The 16,865-nt window shown below is 43.5% G+C and overlaps 1 protein-coding gene across 1 annotated transcript in view; it reads left to right on the top strand.

Annotated features, from left to right (window-relative positions):
* The window catches only part of LOC126188386 (nephrin-like), a 1,033,277-nt gene that overhangs the window by 685,393 nt on the left and 331,019 nt on the right, over positions 1–16,865 (top strand). The window lies entirely within an intron of this gene.

Here is a 16,865-nt window from a genome sequence, read left to right as displayed (position 1 = left end):
CGCCACCACTGCAGGCTGGCGGTGAACAGTAGTCTGCTCGCCCCTGTTCCAGATGGGCCATACTTGCATCGGCACCCAGCGATACTGACGTCAGATTTGAGCCGTCAGTAGAACAAGGCTCTGACGTCATCGGCGCACTATTTTTCCGTTCTACATCAGCTCTCTGATGTCGAAAGCACACACCAAGGCCATCCAGGAATGGGTCTCGTTACCTGTAGTGACAGGGGACAGGGGCACAACCCGCTGCCTCCTTGCAGTAATCGGGCAGTGGCTGATGTAGACAACAAGTATGCTGTACTGGGGCACGAAGTACTTCCGGATGGACTTAGTGTGAGAGGCTTCGACCCCATCCTGGACGTAACTTATGACTGCAGTTGGTGGCTCCCATCATCATGTATCGTAGCCGTGACGTCGTGGTAGTTCTGCTGGGCTCGGATTGCATGTGTCTCCTAATTCATTGTTATCTATACTGCTCTGGGGCATATGTGTTTCACTGTAGCCTTGATCCCAGTCACGTAACTCGTAACCTAGTTCTAGTCCTGCATGTTCTGGCTGTTACCGATGTATGGTTTAGGTTTTGCTGAGCATTGGTAGACCATCTCACAAACCTTTTGCGTATTTTTGCTGTAACATACATGTCACAACACTTTGCTTACCGGCCACGGGTAGCTAATGCAACGCTCCACGCTAGCGTCTTACAAATTTCACCGAAGACAAGGTAGCGGTGCTGGACTGCTCCTCCTCTATGAGAGAGAGCCACTCACGATCGGTTCCTCACCGTGAACTACTTCTACCACAGAATTACAAAACAAGTGATGCGCTCCCAAGATTATACTAGGCTAACAGTGTTAAATACAATACATTTCTTAAGGCTGCTTCCTTGTAATTCGTTTGGCACGTCCATTGCTTTCTGTATTTGAGCCCAGTGCACGTATTTGCTCATCACATGTATTTATCCCAGTTATAATCACCCTTAACACTGCCAAATTGGTCTTTTACAAAAGACTCTCTATCTCACACTTTAAGGGTCCAGTCCATTGGGAGCTGGATAACCCACTGTACAGGTTGCTGAACGGATCAAGAACATAAAAGCTATGACGCTAGGAACTGCATCACTCATGGTCGCAGTTACCTGTCGACTACCTCACTGTACTGTTCAATATACTGCTTTAGTTTCTCGACAGCCATCTTCCCCTCCTGTGCTACTATCATCTGATCGAAAGAATGAACTACACTTGGTTCATATCTGTCATTTACGAAGGCAAATTACTGTTTAGAAATCATCTCCAAGGGTTCATTTCTCCAATACAACAATACAGCTACGATTGTGTTGTGCTCAGTGAGTGTCTCCCATCGTTTTAACTGGCAAATGTAACATTGGTCCCTTGATATCATACGTGGTTCCATCAACTAACAACCCACTGCCTCTTAGCTCCATAATTCTTTCCCTAATTCTCGCTCCCATGAGCTTGCTTCCCTTGTTCATAATATGTTACGTCATCTTATAGTTACAACCAATGTAGACCTATTAGCTGAAATCACGCCATCGGTTCCATCACTTCCTTCCAGCAACGTTGACCCTCTGCCTTCCCCCTGAATAATTGCACGACACATCCATCTCCTCCTGGCTGTAGTTCTTCTGTTGTCATTACCGAACAGCAATCCCCATCTTCCGCTCTTAGTAACACACCACTCTCTTTTCACTGCACAAACTTCCCCACTGTTCCTTACCTTACAGGTGTCTACCATATACTTTTAGTTTTAGTTATGTCATGTTACGTAGATCATTTTCCCGATTATTTTATCCATATGATGTGGAACAAGTCAGGTTACTATATATATATATATATATATATATATATATATATATAGTGCTCATTTAATATTCATGAAGTTTTTAGTTCTACACATGCAATTACATTTATAGGGAGTTCGAATATTTACAACAGATAGTAGATTGAAACAACCAAACAAAGATTCTAGCTCATTTTTTAATCCGTATGTTTTAAGAAATCTACATTAAAATCACCACAAACCACTAACTGCGTCTTTCTGTCTGACAGGTAGCTCAATAATGGCTCAAGATTTTGCATGAATAGCTGAAAGTTACCTTGAGGGGATCTGTAGATTGTTACAATTACTATACAAGTGTATTGCAGTAGCAACTCACAAGCACATACTTCAAGTATCTGATCTACACAAAATCTATTTGTTTCAATATTTTTGACTTTGTGTCCAAAAGTGACAACTCCTCCTTTTTCCATGTTGACTCTACATGAATAAGATGCTAAACTGTAATCCCTTAAATTTAACTTCTGCATCCCTGCGGTTACATGGTGTTCAGAGTGACACAAAACATCTATATCTTCAGAATTTACCCCACCTTCTTGGCATACAAGAAGGCCATCTATCTTACTTTTCGGTCCTATAACAGCTACACAGTGCGCATTAGTCTACCACTGCTACTTTCACAGATGGCTACAACCATGCACTACCTATTCTCACCCCCACAGTTGCTCCACGATAGTAGCAAAGAGTGCAGTTGCACTTGGTGGGGTGAGTAGTGGTGATTTCAATGTGCCGGAGGGCCAATTAGAACCATTCAACCTCGGTACATGCTTTAGTTTGGTTCAATGATGAAAAACATGCCTCTCTCTGTTAAACATGGCCAGCATTCACGTGTGGGTGGCAGCTTCCACACAGCTGAGAGAATGCTGCATAGGCACCCTTCGTTGTTGACAGATGCCCATGGAAGAACCAGTTTAGCTCACAGCCATGACGTCACCAGCGCGCTACATCTTCATCGGCGATGGCACCTGGGCTGCCGCTAGGCACTGCACACATTCACCATGTTGGCACGTGAAAACTTCTGTGTGTGGGATTCGACCCAATGTCTGCTGGAAGGCGTCGGATTGCAGTTGGCGCTGTGGTACTCAGACCTATGAGGAACTCAGCCTTGTCTCAACCCCATGGCTGCTGCTGGCGATGCTCAATCGCCTCACTGTCTGGCATGGCCCATGGTGGTGCTGATCGAGTCTGGCAGGAGGAAGTGCCTCTGTCCTGAAATTGAAACTTATTTATATCGCTCCTAGGCAGATTTTTTTAAAGACATCATTTTTACGCTATTGACCGTTACACTTTTTATTTCCACTATTTTCTACTGTTTTCACTAAGCTCTTGCTCCTAGTCACGTTGCCCACAGTAAGAGACTTGCCGGGGCAAGTACTTATTCGTACTATGTGGTGCAGTCTTTCACTGAGTGTGGCTAGTCTCGGCTTGTTAAACACTGACATGCATCTTAGTCTAACACACATGTCGTTACACTATGGCCACTAGCCTGTGGCTGCTAATGCAGTACTTCAGAGTGGCTTTCTCACCACTTCTTGTTACTTTTAGTAAATGACTAGGTAGTGATACTACTGTAGAAACGCAGGTTTTGACTATTAGGGTCTTCTATGACCTCTTTGCACGCCTTTCTCAATCCCTTCAGATGTTGTTTGGGAGACAACAGGACAGGATTGACTTTGCAGTGCCTGATCAAGATCTGTAAGCTCATTATTTGCACTATTGCATCTGAGACAGTAATAACTAGTGACAGCAAAAGTCTTGATGTTATTCTCACAACCAATAGTTTCTGTCGTGCTCTGACTCTCTCTAAATCCCGGTTTAGAGCGCTAACTGCTGTTCTGGCGTAATTTATTACATGCCCTGTTAACCGGTGAAGCATGCCTGTGTTGTTCAACGTGCTGCTCTCCAGATTCACAATCTGTGTATTTCCTTCAGCTAGTTCTGTCATAGCTTCTGCTGTCCTATGTAGCTCACTCAAATCACTTGCATCCACTGTCCCAAATATTGCCTTAAGTATCCTTCTTCCAACAAACATCCATTCCCTTATTCTTTTGAACAGTTCTCGTGGCACCACTCCTACTACTTCTTCCATTTGTTCTCTTAGTCACCCTTATGATAGTGTAACTTACGTTCTTTTAAGAACCCATTAAATACTCGATTGCTGCTTGATCGCCGCCACAGACTCAAGAATACTTCTTCCAATCTCCGTTTTTCGTTCCACAGGTCCCATACATGAAATTTAAAACTTAAAATCCATCTGTGACCACCTGATACCACATCCTGCTACCTCTAAAACAAAATACCTTCAAGTGATGGTCTTGTAGCATTCCTACTCTTCTCAAGGTGAAGAGGTATAGCACTGTCAAGACCAACATACTTCCTTCCTCGAATTCACAGAACAGGAACCTGAGGGCAGGGACCACTATCATCTTCCCTCTCCCCAGAAGACTGATGACTACGGTCACTATCTCTCACACAATATGTAATGAGAATTCTTACCCTAAAACATACGTCTGGTCTTATCCAGCACTATTTTAGCAAACTACACAAAATATTCCAAGAACACAATAAAACTTCAAAAGCAGTTTGACTACCTTCTTGCATTTAATGAATAAGGCATACTAGGTACATAGTTCTCCTTCTCCTGTTACACACTCCTCAGCTGCTTCTTCGCTCTCTTCTTATTTTCTATCGATATTCTCCTTGTGGCACATCTCTGCGCGGTCATAGGCGTCCACTATGAACTATCGCTGGCCTTATTGGTGATTGTAGCTTGATAGTCACAGGTGATGTGGTTCCAACCACTTAGTGTTGTGTCACAAGCTTCTTTGTTTTTCCCTTCATAGCATTTGCACTTGAAAACATCGCACAGTGGGCCACCCTGTTCTAAGAATCCTGTGCAGTTCACTGCCTCCTCTTACCTCATCAGTACCTTGGTTTTTGCTTTTGGACCCTCTTCCAAATTTCTCCACAGTTCTTACGAACCCTCCTGACTCCTGACTCGCCATTCCCGCATGCTTCCCGCTTAATCATATCGAATGTTGACGGCATCATTTTGCCGTACATCACATATGGCGACGACGGCATGTTGGTGTGCACTTTCAAATTATATACACTTACCACAAAAGAGGAATAGATATCCCAGTCCTGTGGAGGCTGATATTTTGAGAACCTTCCCTGTTGTTCCGCAGGATGAAGTGGACTAGTTTCTGATTTCTTCACACTCAACAACGCCATAACTCCTTCATCACGTCCGATATGACGTTTGTCTGAAGATCAGCTGCTAATGCCTCTAGCAACCCAAATTCCGAAACCCATCTACTCATAAACAATTGCGTGGCTGTAACTGCCTGTTAGTTTGGTATCAACATCATCTCAATATAATGCGAGACAATGTCTATTACAGCCAACACAAAACTTTTCGCTGCTAGAGCTCAGTTGAGTGATCCGAACACATCCACCCCAATACAAAATGAGTGCATAACTTCTGGCAATGTCTGCAACAATACTTGCATTTTGTGCACACTACACAAAATTCTTGATGTCACTTTTTCTTCCTCTCTGCTATTCCTTCTCTGCCACCCTGTGACCCATTGCTCAGCTCCCTCCATGGCTACACAAAATATGAATACGAACCTCTTTAAAACCACTTCCCTTAGTTTAGCTGGTACAACCAGCCATGGCCTCAATCTTGTCTCCTTATATAACAACCCATCACACAGACCGAACTGCTGCTACATACCATGTTGCTTACGTTATTTACCAGTGCAGTGCGACACTTGCCACTCAGCTAGGTCATGTTGACCTAGTGCTTGTGTCACCACTACCTTTCTGTTTAATTGTCTGCATTTCCAGGTTTCTTCGCCACTTTGTGGATTACTTCAACCTCAAACTCACTGAGTTTTAAGGCCCATCTCGTTATCCTACTGCATGAGTCCATATAACCTAGTAACCACTTCAAAGCAGCTTGATCAGTTTCAGCTTTAAAATTTCTCCCTTTAAGGTAACATCATAGGTACGCTACTCTGTAGATGAAGCTAAGCATCTCCCTCTCCGTAGTAGAAGAATTTTCTCAGCTCTATTCTGTTGTCTCAAAGCAAAACATGCAGTAGGGTGTTCTCGATTGTTCTCCTGGCTAAAAACGCATCCAAGACCAAGGGTAGATGCATTTGTATAATAGTACAGTTGTCTTCTGTAAATCCGGAAACACGAAAAATGGACTTGTCAGCAATTCCTTCAGCACGTCAATTGCTTGCTGTGACTTCTCAGACCACACATATTTGATATCCTATCTCAGCAACTGCGTAAGTCGTTACACTTTTTCTAAGAACACTCTTACAAATTTCCTATGATAATTCTGTAGGCCCAGACTATAATTCTTGCTCATCTCTGGTGCAGGAAAATCTCGCACATCCTGTATCAATTTTGGATCGGTTTTCACACCTTCCTTACTAATTGCATGTCCCAAGGAATTCACCTCTTCCCGTGCAAACTGACACTTATGGGAATTCCGTGTTAAATGTGCATTCTGTAATCTCCTGAAGACCTCTCTCAGTCATTGCCCATGCTCTTGCATGTCTCTCTAATAAGTACTAAAAGCTATTGCTTGCTTTATGGTAAATATATGTCCAGGTGATGCTAAATGTTATTGTCTTTACATAAAGAAAAGTATTGTCGTTTCAAAGATTTTCAGACTTTTTGCTATCTTTGTCTCCAGTCACTTTCAGAACTCAAATTAATCATCAAATTAAGAAATTCAATACAACTGCATTCTGAATTGCTGGTGTATCCACACAGTACCACAATAATATAAAAACAGCGAATGGCTGGAGGAGTAGGAATGAGAACAGTGGCGTATTTAAGTTTACAAAAATAATGACAAGTTTTTTATTCATCCTTTTATAACTACAATCGAACTGATAAATCATACAAAAAAAAAGACATACATAAATGAGGAAAGGAACTGTGCTTGATTGGCAAAGCGTTCACTGGGATGGAAACTACACATGTCCTCCCCTGAATTAATGCATTTTACAAAGCAATCAGACTTATTTTAAATGAATCCACTGTGAGGCCCAGTTCTGTTCAAATGGAATCAAGTACGACTAGGTGCACCAAAAACTATGGTTCACGGAGAACAGTGAGCTGTGAATATCATTTAACAACAACAGCGCTGGTGCAGCAATACTTTACTCTTACATGTCGATTCAGATGGCAGCAGATTCTGCTGCCCTGGTAGGCAATCCAGACACAGCATTGGGGTTCCCACGAAGGAGGGAAGCCTCTGCTTTGCATCCTGTGCTAAAACAACCTGCGACTCGAAATCTCTCTTGCATGAAGAAAGAATATTTTAGACTAGGGAGGCATCGTTCCCACGGTAATTATGGACATGTTTAGGCAAAAAACGTCTACGCTGACGGGGCAATAGTCCCTTATTTATGAAGGGATCTAATCTTTCCAGGCCGACCATTTCCAATTTCTGAAAGGAGGCTGTTGAGATTCCCAGACAAAGAACACATTGACACCGGTGTGTCAGACCCACCATACTTGCTCCGGACACTGCGAGAGGGCTGTACAAGCAATGATCACACGCACGGCACAGCGGACACACCAGGAACCGCGGTGTTGGCCGTCGAATGGCGCTAGCTGCGCAGCATTTGTGCACCGCCGCCGTCAGTGTCAGCCAGTTTGCCGTGGCATACGGAGCTCCATCGCAGTCTTTAACACTGGTAGCATGCCGCGACAGCGTGGACGTGAACCGTATGTGCAGTGGACGGACTTTGAGCGAGGGCGTATAGTGGGCATGCGGGAGGCCGAGTGGACGTACCGCCGAATTGCTCAACACGTGGGGCGTGAGGTCTTCACAGTACATCGATGTTGTCGCCAGTGGTCGGCGGAAGGAGCACGTGCCCGTCGACCTGGGACCGGACCGCAGCGACGCACGGATGCACGCCAAGACCGTAGGATCCTACGCAGTGCCGTAGGGGACCGCACCGCCACTTCCCAGCAAATTAGGGACACTGTTGCTCCTGGGGTATCGGCGAGGACCATTCGCAACCGTCTCCATGAAGCTGGGCTACGGTCCCGCACACCGTTAGGCCGTCTTCCGCTCACGCCCCAACATCGTGCAGCCCGCCTCCAGTGGTGTCGCGACAGGCGTGAATGGAGGGACGAATGGAGACGTGTCGTCTTCAGCGATGAGAGTCGCTTCTGCCTTGGTGCCAATGATGGTCGTATGCGTGTTTGGCGCCGTGCAGGTGAGCGCCACAATCAGGACTGCATACGACCGAGGCACACAGGGCCAACACCCGGCATCATGGTGTGGGGAGCGATCTCCTACACTGGCCGTACACCACTGGTGATCGTCGAGGGGACACTGAATAGTGCACGGTACATCCAAAAGCGTCATCGAACCCATCGTTCTACCATTCCTAGACCGGCAAGGGAACTTGCTGTTCCAACAGGACAATGCACGTCCGCATGTATCCCGTGCCACCCAACGTGCTCTAGAAGGTGTAAGTCAACTACCCTGGCCAGCAAGATCTCCGGATCTGTCCCCCATTGAGCATGTTTGGGACTGGATGAAGCGTCGTCTCACGCGGTCTGCACGTCCAGCACGAACTCTGGTCCAGCTGAGGCGCCAGGTGGAAATGGCATGGCAAGCCGTTCCACAGGACTACATCCAGCATCTCTACGATCGTCTCCATGGGAGAATAGCAGCCTGCATTGCTGCGAAAGGTGGATATACACTGTACTAGTGCCGACATTGTGCATGCTCTGTTGCCTGTGTCTATGTGCCTGTGGTTCTGTCAGTGTGATCATGTGATGTATCTGACCCCAGGAATGTGTCAATAAAGTTCCCCCTTCCTGGGACAATGAATTCACGGTGTTCTTAATTCAATTTCCAGGAGTATATATATATATATATATATATATATATATATATATATATATATATATATATATACACTGGCGTCATGTGGAATCACAGTTTTGTCTCCACTACACACGTGCATCAGCCGCTCTGATAATAACGACCTAGCGTCTAACATAAGAATGCTTATAGTTTTATGACTGTCCCACCATTTGCACAAAAACTCGGATTACAGTAGTCTTTCTCAAATGGCTTCCTCCACCCACTTTCCGCCAACTGGCCGCCTTCACAACAGTCAGTCGCCTAGCCCAGGTGAAATGTTTTGCGAGCTGGCGCCCTCCTGCTCCGATCCCAAGTAGGAAGAGTGGAGTGTAGCGGTCCAAGGTACCTCTGTAGTTACAATTCGCAGAGCTCTTCTTCTTCGAATCACTCGCACAGCCAGGTGGCGGGACACAAGATTTATGGCCCTGTCCATCTTTCTTCGTCTTGCCTCCACTACAGCCCCTCGCGTACAAGTTCTATACAGGCTACACATCCAGTTATAAGAACATTCAGCTTAATATTTCCTCATGTAAGAAATTCATAAGCCATACATAAAAAATGTGAAATTTGGGAACACAGAGATCGTGACCTAAAATATGAATATTAATCTAACCGACAGAGTAGTTAAAGTTAGAGAGTGGCTTGCCACCTTTCAGTGTACTGGACATAGGTGAGGCTGTAATCCTTTGAACACACTATATAGAAAATGCTAAAATGTTGCTAGTGCATTCTTCAAACCAAATGGCATTCTTCTATACTGATAATTTCGAGAAGGCAACGAAAACGAAGTCTTTGCTCTTCCTTCTGTAATCACCTCCAACACCATCACGTTGGTACTTCTCAAGGATATCAATTGCTTCCGTGATGTTCGGAGTGGGATAAGCATCTGTGATTGTCTTACTGTTCAAATGGCTGTTCAAATCTCTATAGTCGCAGCCAAATCGACACCTTCTTGAACCTTCCGTAGATTATTTGAGTATGATTACAATTCCAGCGCCTCCCTCTCCCCCCCCCCCCACCGCCATTATCCACCACTTTCTTCCATTTGCTGCAGATTCTGAAACGACTGCAGGTATCATGGAATTCATTAATGCTTCTGGTACACTGGCGCTTCGTACGCCATAGGAATCATGTGTTGCTTCATAGGCGTTGCAGTCAATGGCCCCTATGGAAAAATCATGTCTTGAGCTCCAACAACAGTTTTTCCTTAATCTCACGCAGTGCAGTCTTAGTGGCGTTCTGTACCTGGTCATAGCTCGCACCTTCTGTGCAGCCAATTCCCTCTTCTGGAATCTTTAACGTTGCCGCTGTTGTTCCCTTTAAGAACTTAAACTCCTTGGTGCCAAAATTACTCACACTAACGGATATTACCTCACCTCTGTCCTTCTACTGTACATGTACAACATTTCGTCTCCCTATATTGCATCTAATAAATCATTACCATCCAGCTACTCCACTATACACAACTTACCAACTGGTAAGTAAAGCTTCACACATTCCCACAGGATTTCCCGGTGTCTCTCGACACACCCTCATGCAAAGTAAGCCTTAATATTATTGTTCGTGCTTAAACTTAGACGCTACTTGCGACAGATCGATAATCGCGATAGCTTCCCCGAGCAGCGATGTGTACTCTCTAAGTTCCACAACATGACGTAAAAGGTCAATTATGGCATGAAGCTGGTGCAGGAAGCCTAACCCTGTTATCACGCTGTAGCCCTCGCTTACATGAGAGTCCACTTGTTTACACTGCTTGTACATGTTTGCCTCTAGTTAAAAATTCGCCGTTAATGACCCCAGTGGCCGTATATCGTTATACCCAACATCCAAAAATTATAACATGGTGAGTCCAATTACGTCCTACCTATTAAATCTTTTGAGGCCACAGGAACAAAGGGCCATGTGTCCAATCGAAAAATATAATGTATTTCACCTACGGTACCCACTATGGCACATTCCATCTCTATATTCATATTCCCAGCATTCGTTTTTACTGGGAACGCATTACGGTGAAACTTGGGTTCCCTTTTGTGCTTCACAGATGGTTATAACCACCCTGACCACGCCTACTGTTACTCCCGTAACACTGCTGATGGTTCATACCACACGTTTCCCTTTGTAGCTGGCGACAAGGCCTATGCACGTACCTCATACGCACACAATGAAAACAGTTTAAATCTGCCATAAACACATTCCGTTTATCTCTCATCCCCGCAGCAACATCAGCTTCTTCAAATTTCATTGCCAGCCTCCCTCTTGCAGGGAGATCCTTCGGCGCACTAGTGCACAACATCCTAAATATTACCGCTGCTATTCCCCACAGAAATACATGAAGTGCTCTTTGCTCGCTTCCTGTAACGACACCTTGTTCTCTCCATAAGTCTGCGCTAATTCGTACGTAAGACTGTTAATTTTCCTAATTCTATCTGAAAAAATCCTCTATGACTTGATTAACACTTAACACAGTTACAAAAAAAAAAAAACAGAGTACGTTTGAAATAATTCTGACTTTAACTGCTTAAAACTTTCTACCTTGTTTAATTCCTCTGTGTATCCTAAAAAGGCTTCAGTTCTCCTGGAAAAAGCATTCTCGCTGCTTGCAACATCTGTTTATCTGGCCCACTCCCGATCGCAGCAGATGGCAAGAGATCTTCCTCAAACGATAATACATTCGTGGATGCACTACCAGAAAATGGAGTAATAAGGTTCACAGTAGCTGCACAGCATATTTCCATTAACAAATACAAATTATTTTTAATCTAATATTACCAGGGTCGTTTTCATTCCAAATGTAGCTTTTAGTGAATAACTTTAAAACTTATAGAGCTAGTCTAGTCTGGAGTAAGATAGGTATTGTTTTTACATCAAATTGTGGCTACATACAAATTTTCATCTTTCTCAGTCTAATATTTGGGGCCCTCAAATTTTCGTAAAAAAGCCAGTTTTGACAAAAAATATTCCACCGATCAAGTTGAGACTTGTAATTTTTGATTGTGGCATACATTCACACATTCTGAACAATTGTTTTGCCCTGTAGCTCCATTATTTAGCACCACATTTTTTCTTAAAATAATATTCATTAGACCAATCTGAGACTTAGCAATGTTAACATTAATATACTGGAAATACGCTAACAATGTTTGGAAAAGTTATTTTAATTTTTAATTTCACTCTTAGACTATGGTGCTATACTTTGTCTACCCACAGCCACATCACGATGACGTGGCGGTAATGGTAGTAAACTGGGTTAAGTCCCTGACACCCGCTCTGTATCTCTCACAACATACAGCTCTTGTTTCGTTACACGAGGTGTGGTGACATTGTTGCCCTCTCCGGCTATTTTCGCTGTGTAGCTTTCACAATAAGACGACTGGGAATCCTATTGCGTACTTGTTGCTACAATCTACGGGTGACCACTCTACGCTTACTGGCCAGCGGTAGCTAATGCAATGCTGCACAGCACCGTATTACATATTTCACCTACGATTAGGTTATGGTGCTATAACGCTGATCTCTAAAAAATACTTAAATTTTGATCGATTTTCACAGTTAACTTCAGCATAGCTTGGAACCAAGTATAAATTCTATTTGATGTAATGTGAAGGAAATATATATGAATCAAGTTATGATTTCACCAAATCACGAGATACAGTAGGTTGAATGTGGCCATCTCGAAACACGTGTCTACTCTATACCCACTTGACAAAGTACCCGGAACAAGATTAAACTTTGTTCTTTACCACGTCGTTCCATAACTGAAATTTTTGCCCTCTGCCACCTGATTAGCTGTAACGGGACGAAGCTTCCAATGAAACCTAAGATATTCCATGCTGCGCTTTAGAAAAACACGCTTCGCTAGAAGATGAATTTGTCAACGACCAGAAAAATAGCGTGTACATAGAGAGGCTGCGGCACGTAATCACATTATTTTAGCGCTGCTCGGCACTCCACGCAATAGTGTTATGCGTTTCGGAAGTCATTCTCTGTGCGAAACAGTGCGTGAGCAACCTTATAAGGTAAGCTACTCATATTACTGAACGTCTTTTCGATATCATGCCTTACATTTGCGCAATCATAACAGCATTAACAAAAGTAATAAAACTGCAAATATACCCGTCTTTGTTGATCCATTGTGGACGTGGGACAGCAGCCTGTGAAATTCGATAAACAGCCGTGCAAATTGAGAAGTTTTCCATTTCATTTTTACTGCCAGTTTCGCCAATTCAGTATGTCATCTTCCGGCCTTGACTGATTTGATTGCAGTCAGGTCATCGAAGAAAGCACTTGGGAATCCATGACATACACAAGCAGATGGTCCTAGTATGCCAATTTCGATATTTTTAAGAGATGCGTATGAGGCCTGAAGATGTCCTATTGAATTTCCAAAACGGGTAGCAAAAATTAAAAATAACACTTCTCAATTTCCACGGCTGTTTGGTGGATTTCTTCTTTAAATAGACACATATATGTGGTTCGACAGAGTAGTCTTTAAAACTATTACCTGTCAGTGGTTTTGTGCATTTACACTACACACCACCACAGAAAGAATTTTCGAGCATTTAACTCGGTGCGAACATGTGAATTTATAATTTTACCCAAGGTTTCGTAAATTCTTTTGTTTTACATTTAATAAAGTGGCAGAATGTTGTTCAGTTTGCTTTGCTCCTGGTCACTGTGTTACGTCTCTATGGCATTCTGTCTCTTTGCCAGTGACTGAGATTCTGTAAAGGAACAAGCGACTTGCGTCTAGCGTGTGTCGTGCGGGTGCACGTTGTATGTAACAAAAGCCATGCTAGAGCAGCCAAGCTGCAAGCTATAATATTTTTTTAATTAATTTTACACCTATACTTCGACATGGCAAAGCATCCAAGTGAAATTTAACGTATTTGAATGAAAAATCGTTCTTAGTAAATTGTGATTCCATATTTACAGACCTATACTGCTGCAAAATATGATACATATCTAAACCTGTTATGTCTAACAATTCTTGCTTATACCTCGAAAATTTAAAGTTCCTAATTTTCACAAAATTTGTAGATATATGTAGAATCCCTTTTATTGCTGCTTACCATTTCACGTTAAACTGGCAGTCTTTTTGCAGTTACAGAAAATATTGCTCATTTGGACATGAAGAGGAAATGGACGACCCTTCACTACCGTTCTCACTGAAGCGATACTATACATCGTATTATACGTGACGTGACTTGTGAGATGACGCAATAGCAACCCGCATTATTGGAGCGCATAGAAACTATTTGAAGCCAAATTAACTGGTACAATGGGAGTGCAGCAATACAACACCGATGCGAATCTCTGTTGCATCGACCAGCGAATCAAGCAGTGCTGGTTGCCCTTTGCAACTGTATCATACAATAGACGGAAACAAAAATTTCAAGTGGTCTGATGTGACTCAAATTGTGTTAAGTAGATGAGGAAATACTACATCCTTTTCTGTAGTTTGTTTCTCAGTAAATGTTTTACTGTTTGCTTTGTACCGAAATCCCCTGTTTTGGATGAATTTACCACAGTTTGGTGCCACTGTCATGAAAAACGTTTTAAATGGAAGTCCCATCATGTACTTGTAGAGATCGTTTATTGTGGTGTCACCGCCAGACACCACACTTGCTAGGTGGTAGCCTTTAAATCGGCCGCGGTCCGCTAGTATACGACGGACCCGCGTGTCGCCACTGTCTGTGATTGCAGACCGAGCGCCGCCACACGGCAGGTCTAGAGACACTTCCTAGCACTCCCCCAGTTGTACAGCCGACTTTGCTAGCGATGGTTCACTGACAAATTACGCTCTCATTTGCCGAGACGATAGTTAGCATAGCCTTCAGCTACGTCATTTGCTACGACCAAGCAAGGCGCCATTATCATTTGCTATTTATCTTGTGATGCATGTACCGTCAGACCGATGTTCACCAATTATGGATTAAAGTTAAGTATTCCATCAGCTACGTACTTTATTTGCAACTATAAATTCCCTTAACTGTTCCAGACCTCACGCCAGTCTGCGTGAGCTTAAACGCGTGCCTTTTGGCTACCGGTCATAGTGGCTTGGCTGTCTTGCCAAGTCACAATATTTATTCTGCTGTACAATCATCATTTCGACCTCTGACCACTGTAAGTACCACAATTTTGGACATGATCAGACTTCTGTAAACTAAGTCATCATCGAACTATATTAAACCAGTCTATATAATGTAGGTGTCACACAAAACGAGAACATATTTACGAAATATATGGGAGAAATAAAACAAACTTATGTGACATACATTGAACAACTGTGTCATAAAACGGTCACCACAAACAGTCGTCACACGCGCAAGCACCGTCATCTCAAGCAACACTGACAAACAAACAAAAAAGAAAAGAAAAAAAATTTAAAGAAATGAAAACTGTTTCGGGATTCCTGCATATTTATCGCTATTCAGTCATTCTTATTCGACTGTGTGGAAACTATTCGTTAAAAAAGTGATTCCTTTTACATCTTATATTGTGATTTCACAGCCAGACGATGAATTTGGTCAGTGCACATATTTATTGTGATATTTCGAAATGAAGTAAAACACAGAGCATATTTAAAAAAAGTTTACAGGAAAAATGTACTGGGAGACCAGACTACGCATGTTGCGTTTCAGGTCATACTACGCTTCATTTCAAATGTACCTAACATATCGATATTGCTTTGAGCGCTGGAAAGAGAGCCATAAAACTTTCCAGTAAATATCTGACATACACTATGTGATCAGAAGTATCCGGACACCTGGCGCCCTCCATCAGTAATGCTGGGATTCAGTATGGTGTTGGCCCGCCCTTAGCTTCTATAATAGCTTCCACTGTCACAGGCATACGTTCAGTTAGGTGCATGAAGGTTTCTTTCGGAATGGCAGCCCATTCTTCACGGTGTGCTGCACTGAGGAAAGGTATCGATGTCGGTCGGTGAGGCCTGGCAAGAAGTCGGCGTTCCAAAACATCCCAGAGGTTTTCTGTGGGATTCAGCTCATGACTCTGTGCAGGACAGTCCATTACAGGGCTGTTATTGTCGTGTAACAATTCCGCCACAGGCCGTGCGATATGAACGGGTGCTCGATCGTGTTGGAAGATGCAATCGCCATTCTCCAATTGCTCTTCAACAGTGGGAAGCAAGAAGGTGCTTCACACGTCAATGTAGGCTTGTGCAGTGATAGTGCCACGCAAAATAATAACGGGTTACAAGATCCCTCCGTGAAAAGCACAACCACACCATAACACCACCGCCTCCAAATTTTACTGTTGGCACCACACACGCTGGCAGATGACTTTCACCGGGCATTCGCCACACGCATACCCAGTCATCGGATCGCCACATTGTGTACCATGATTCGTCACTCTACACAACATTTTTCTACTGTTCAATCGCCCAATGTTTACGCTCCTTACACCAAGTGAGGCGTCGTTTGGCATTTACTGGCGTGATGTGTGGCTTATGAGCAGTAGCTCGACCGTGACATCCAAGTTTTCTCACCTCCCGCCTAACTATAATAGTACTTGCAGTGGATCCTGATGCATTTTGGAATTCCTGTGTGATGTATTTTAACTAAAGATAAGTCTTGATCACAACACTTATGTCTCAATAACATAGGTGACCGGTTTCAGTTACATTTATAAAACCATCTCAGACCCATGGCTTACTTGAAGGATGGTAGGCGGAGCTCTCCTCAGCTGCTACAAAAGGATCAGTTGAATTCATAGCAGCTGAGGAGAGCTCCGCTTACCATACTCCAAGGAAGCCATGGGTCTGAAGATGGTTATATAAATATAACCGAAACCAGTCACCTATGTTATTGAGACATAAGTGTTGCGATCAAGACTGGTCTTTGGTTAAAATATAATACTCTATTGATCACTGTTTCCAAAAATGTTTACCAAAATTGGTCCTGAATAAATGTCTGCCTATCACACATTACGACCCTCTTCAACAGTCGGCGGTCTCTGTCAGTCAACAGATGAGGTCGGCCTGTACGCTTTTGTGCTGTATGCGTCCCTTCACGTTTCCACTTCCCTATCACATCGGAAACAGTGGACCTAGGGATGCTTAGGAGTGTGGAAATCTCCTGTA

The sequence above is a fragment of the Schistocerca cancellata genome, chromosome 5, assembly GCF_023864275.1.
Source record: "Schistocerca cancellata isolate TAMUIC-IGC-003103 chromosome 5, iqSchCanc2.1, whole genome shotgun sequence".
Lineage (NCBI taxonomy): Eukaryota > Metazoa > Arthropoda > Insecta > Orthoptera > Acrididae > Schistocerca > Schistocerca cancellata.
The sequence above is the reverse complement of the archived record's forward strand: the minus strand, read 5'-3'. Positions and strand labels throughout refer to the sequence as shown.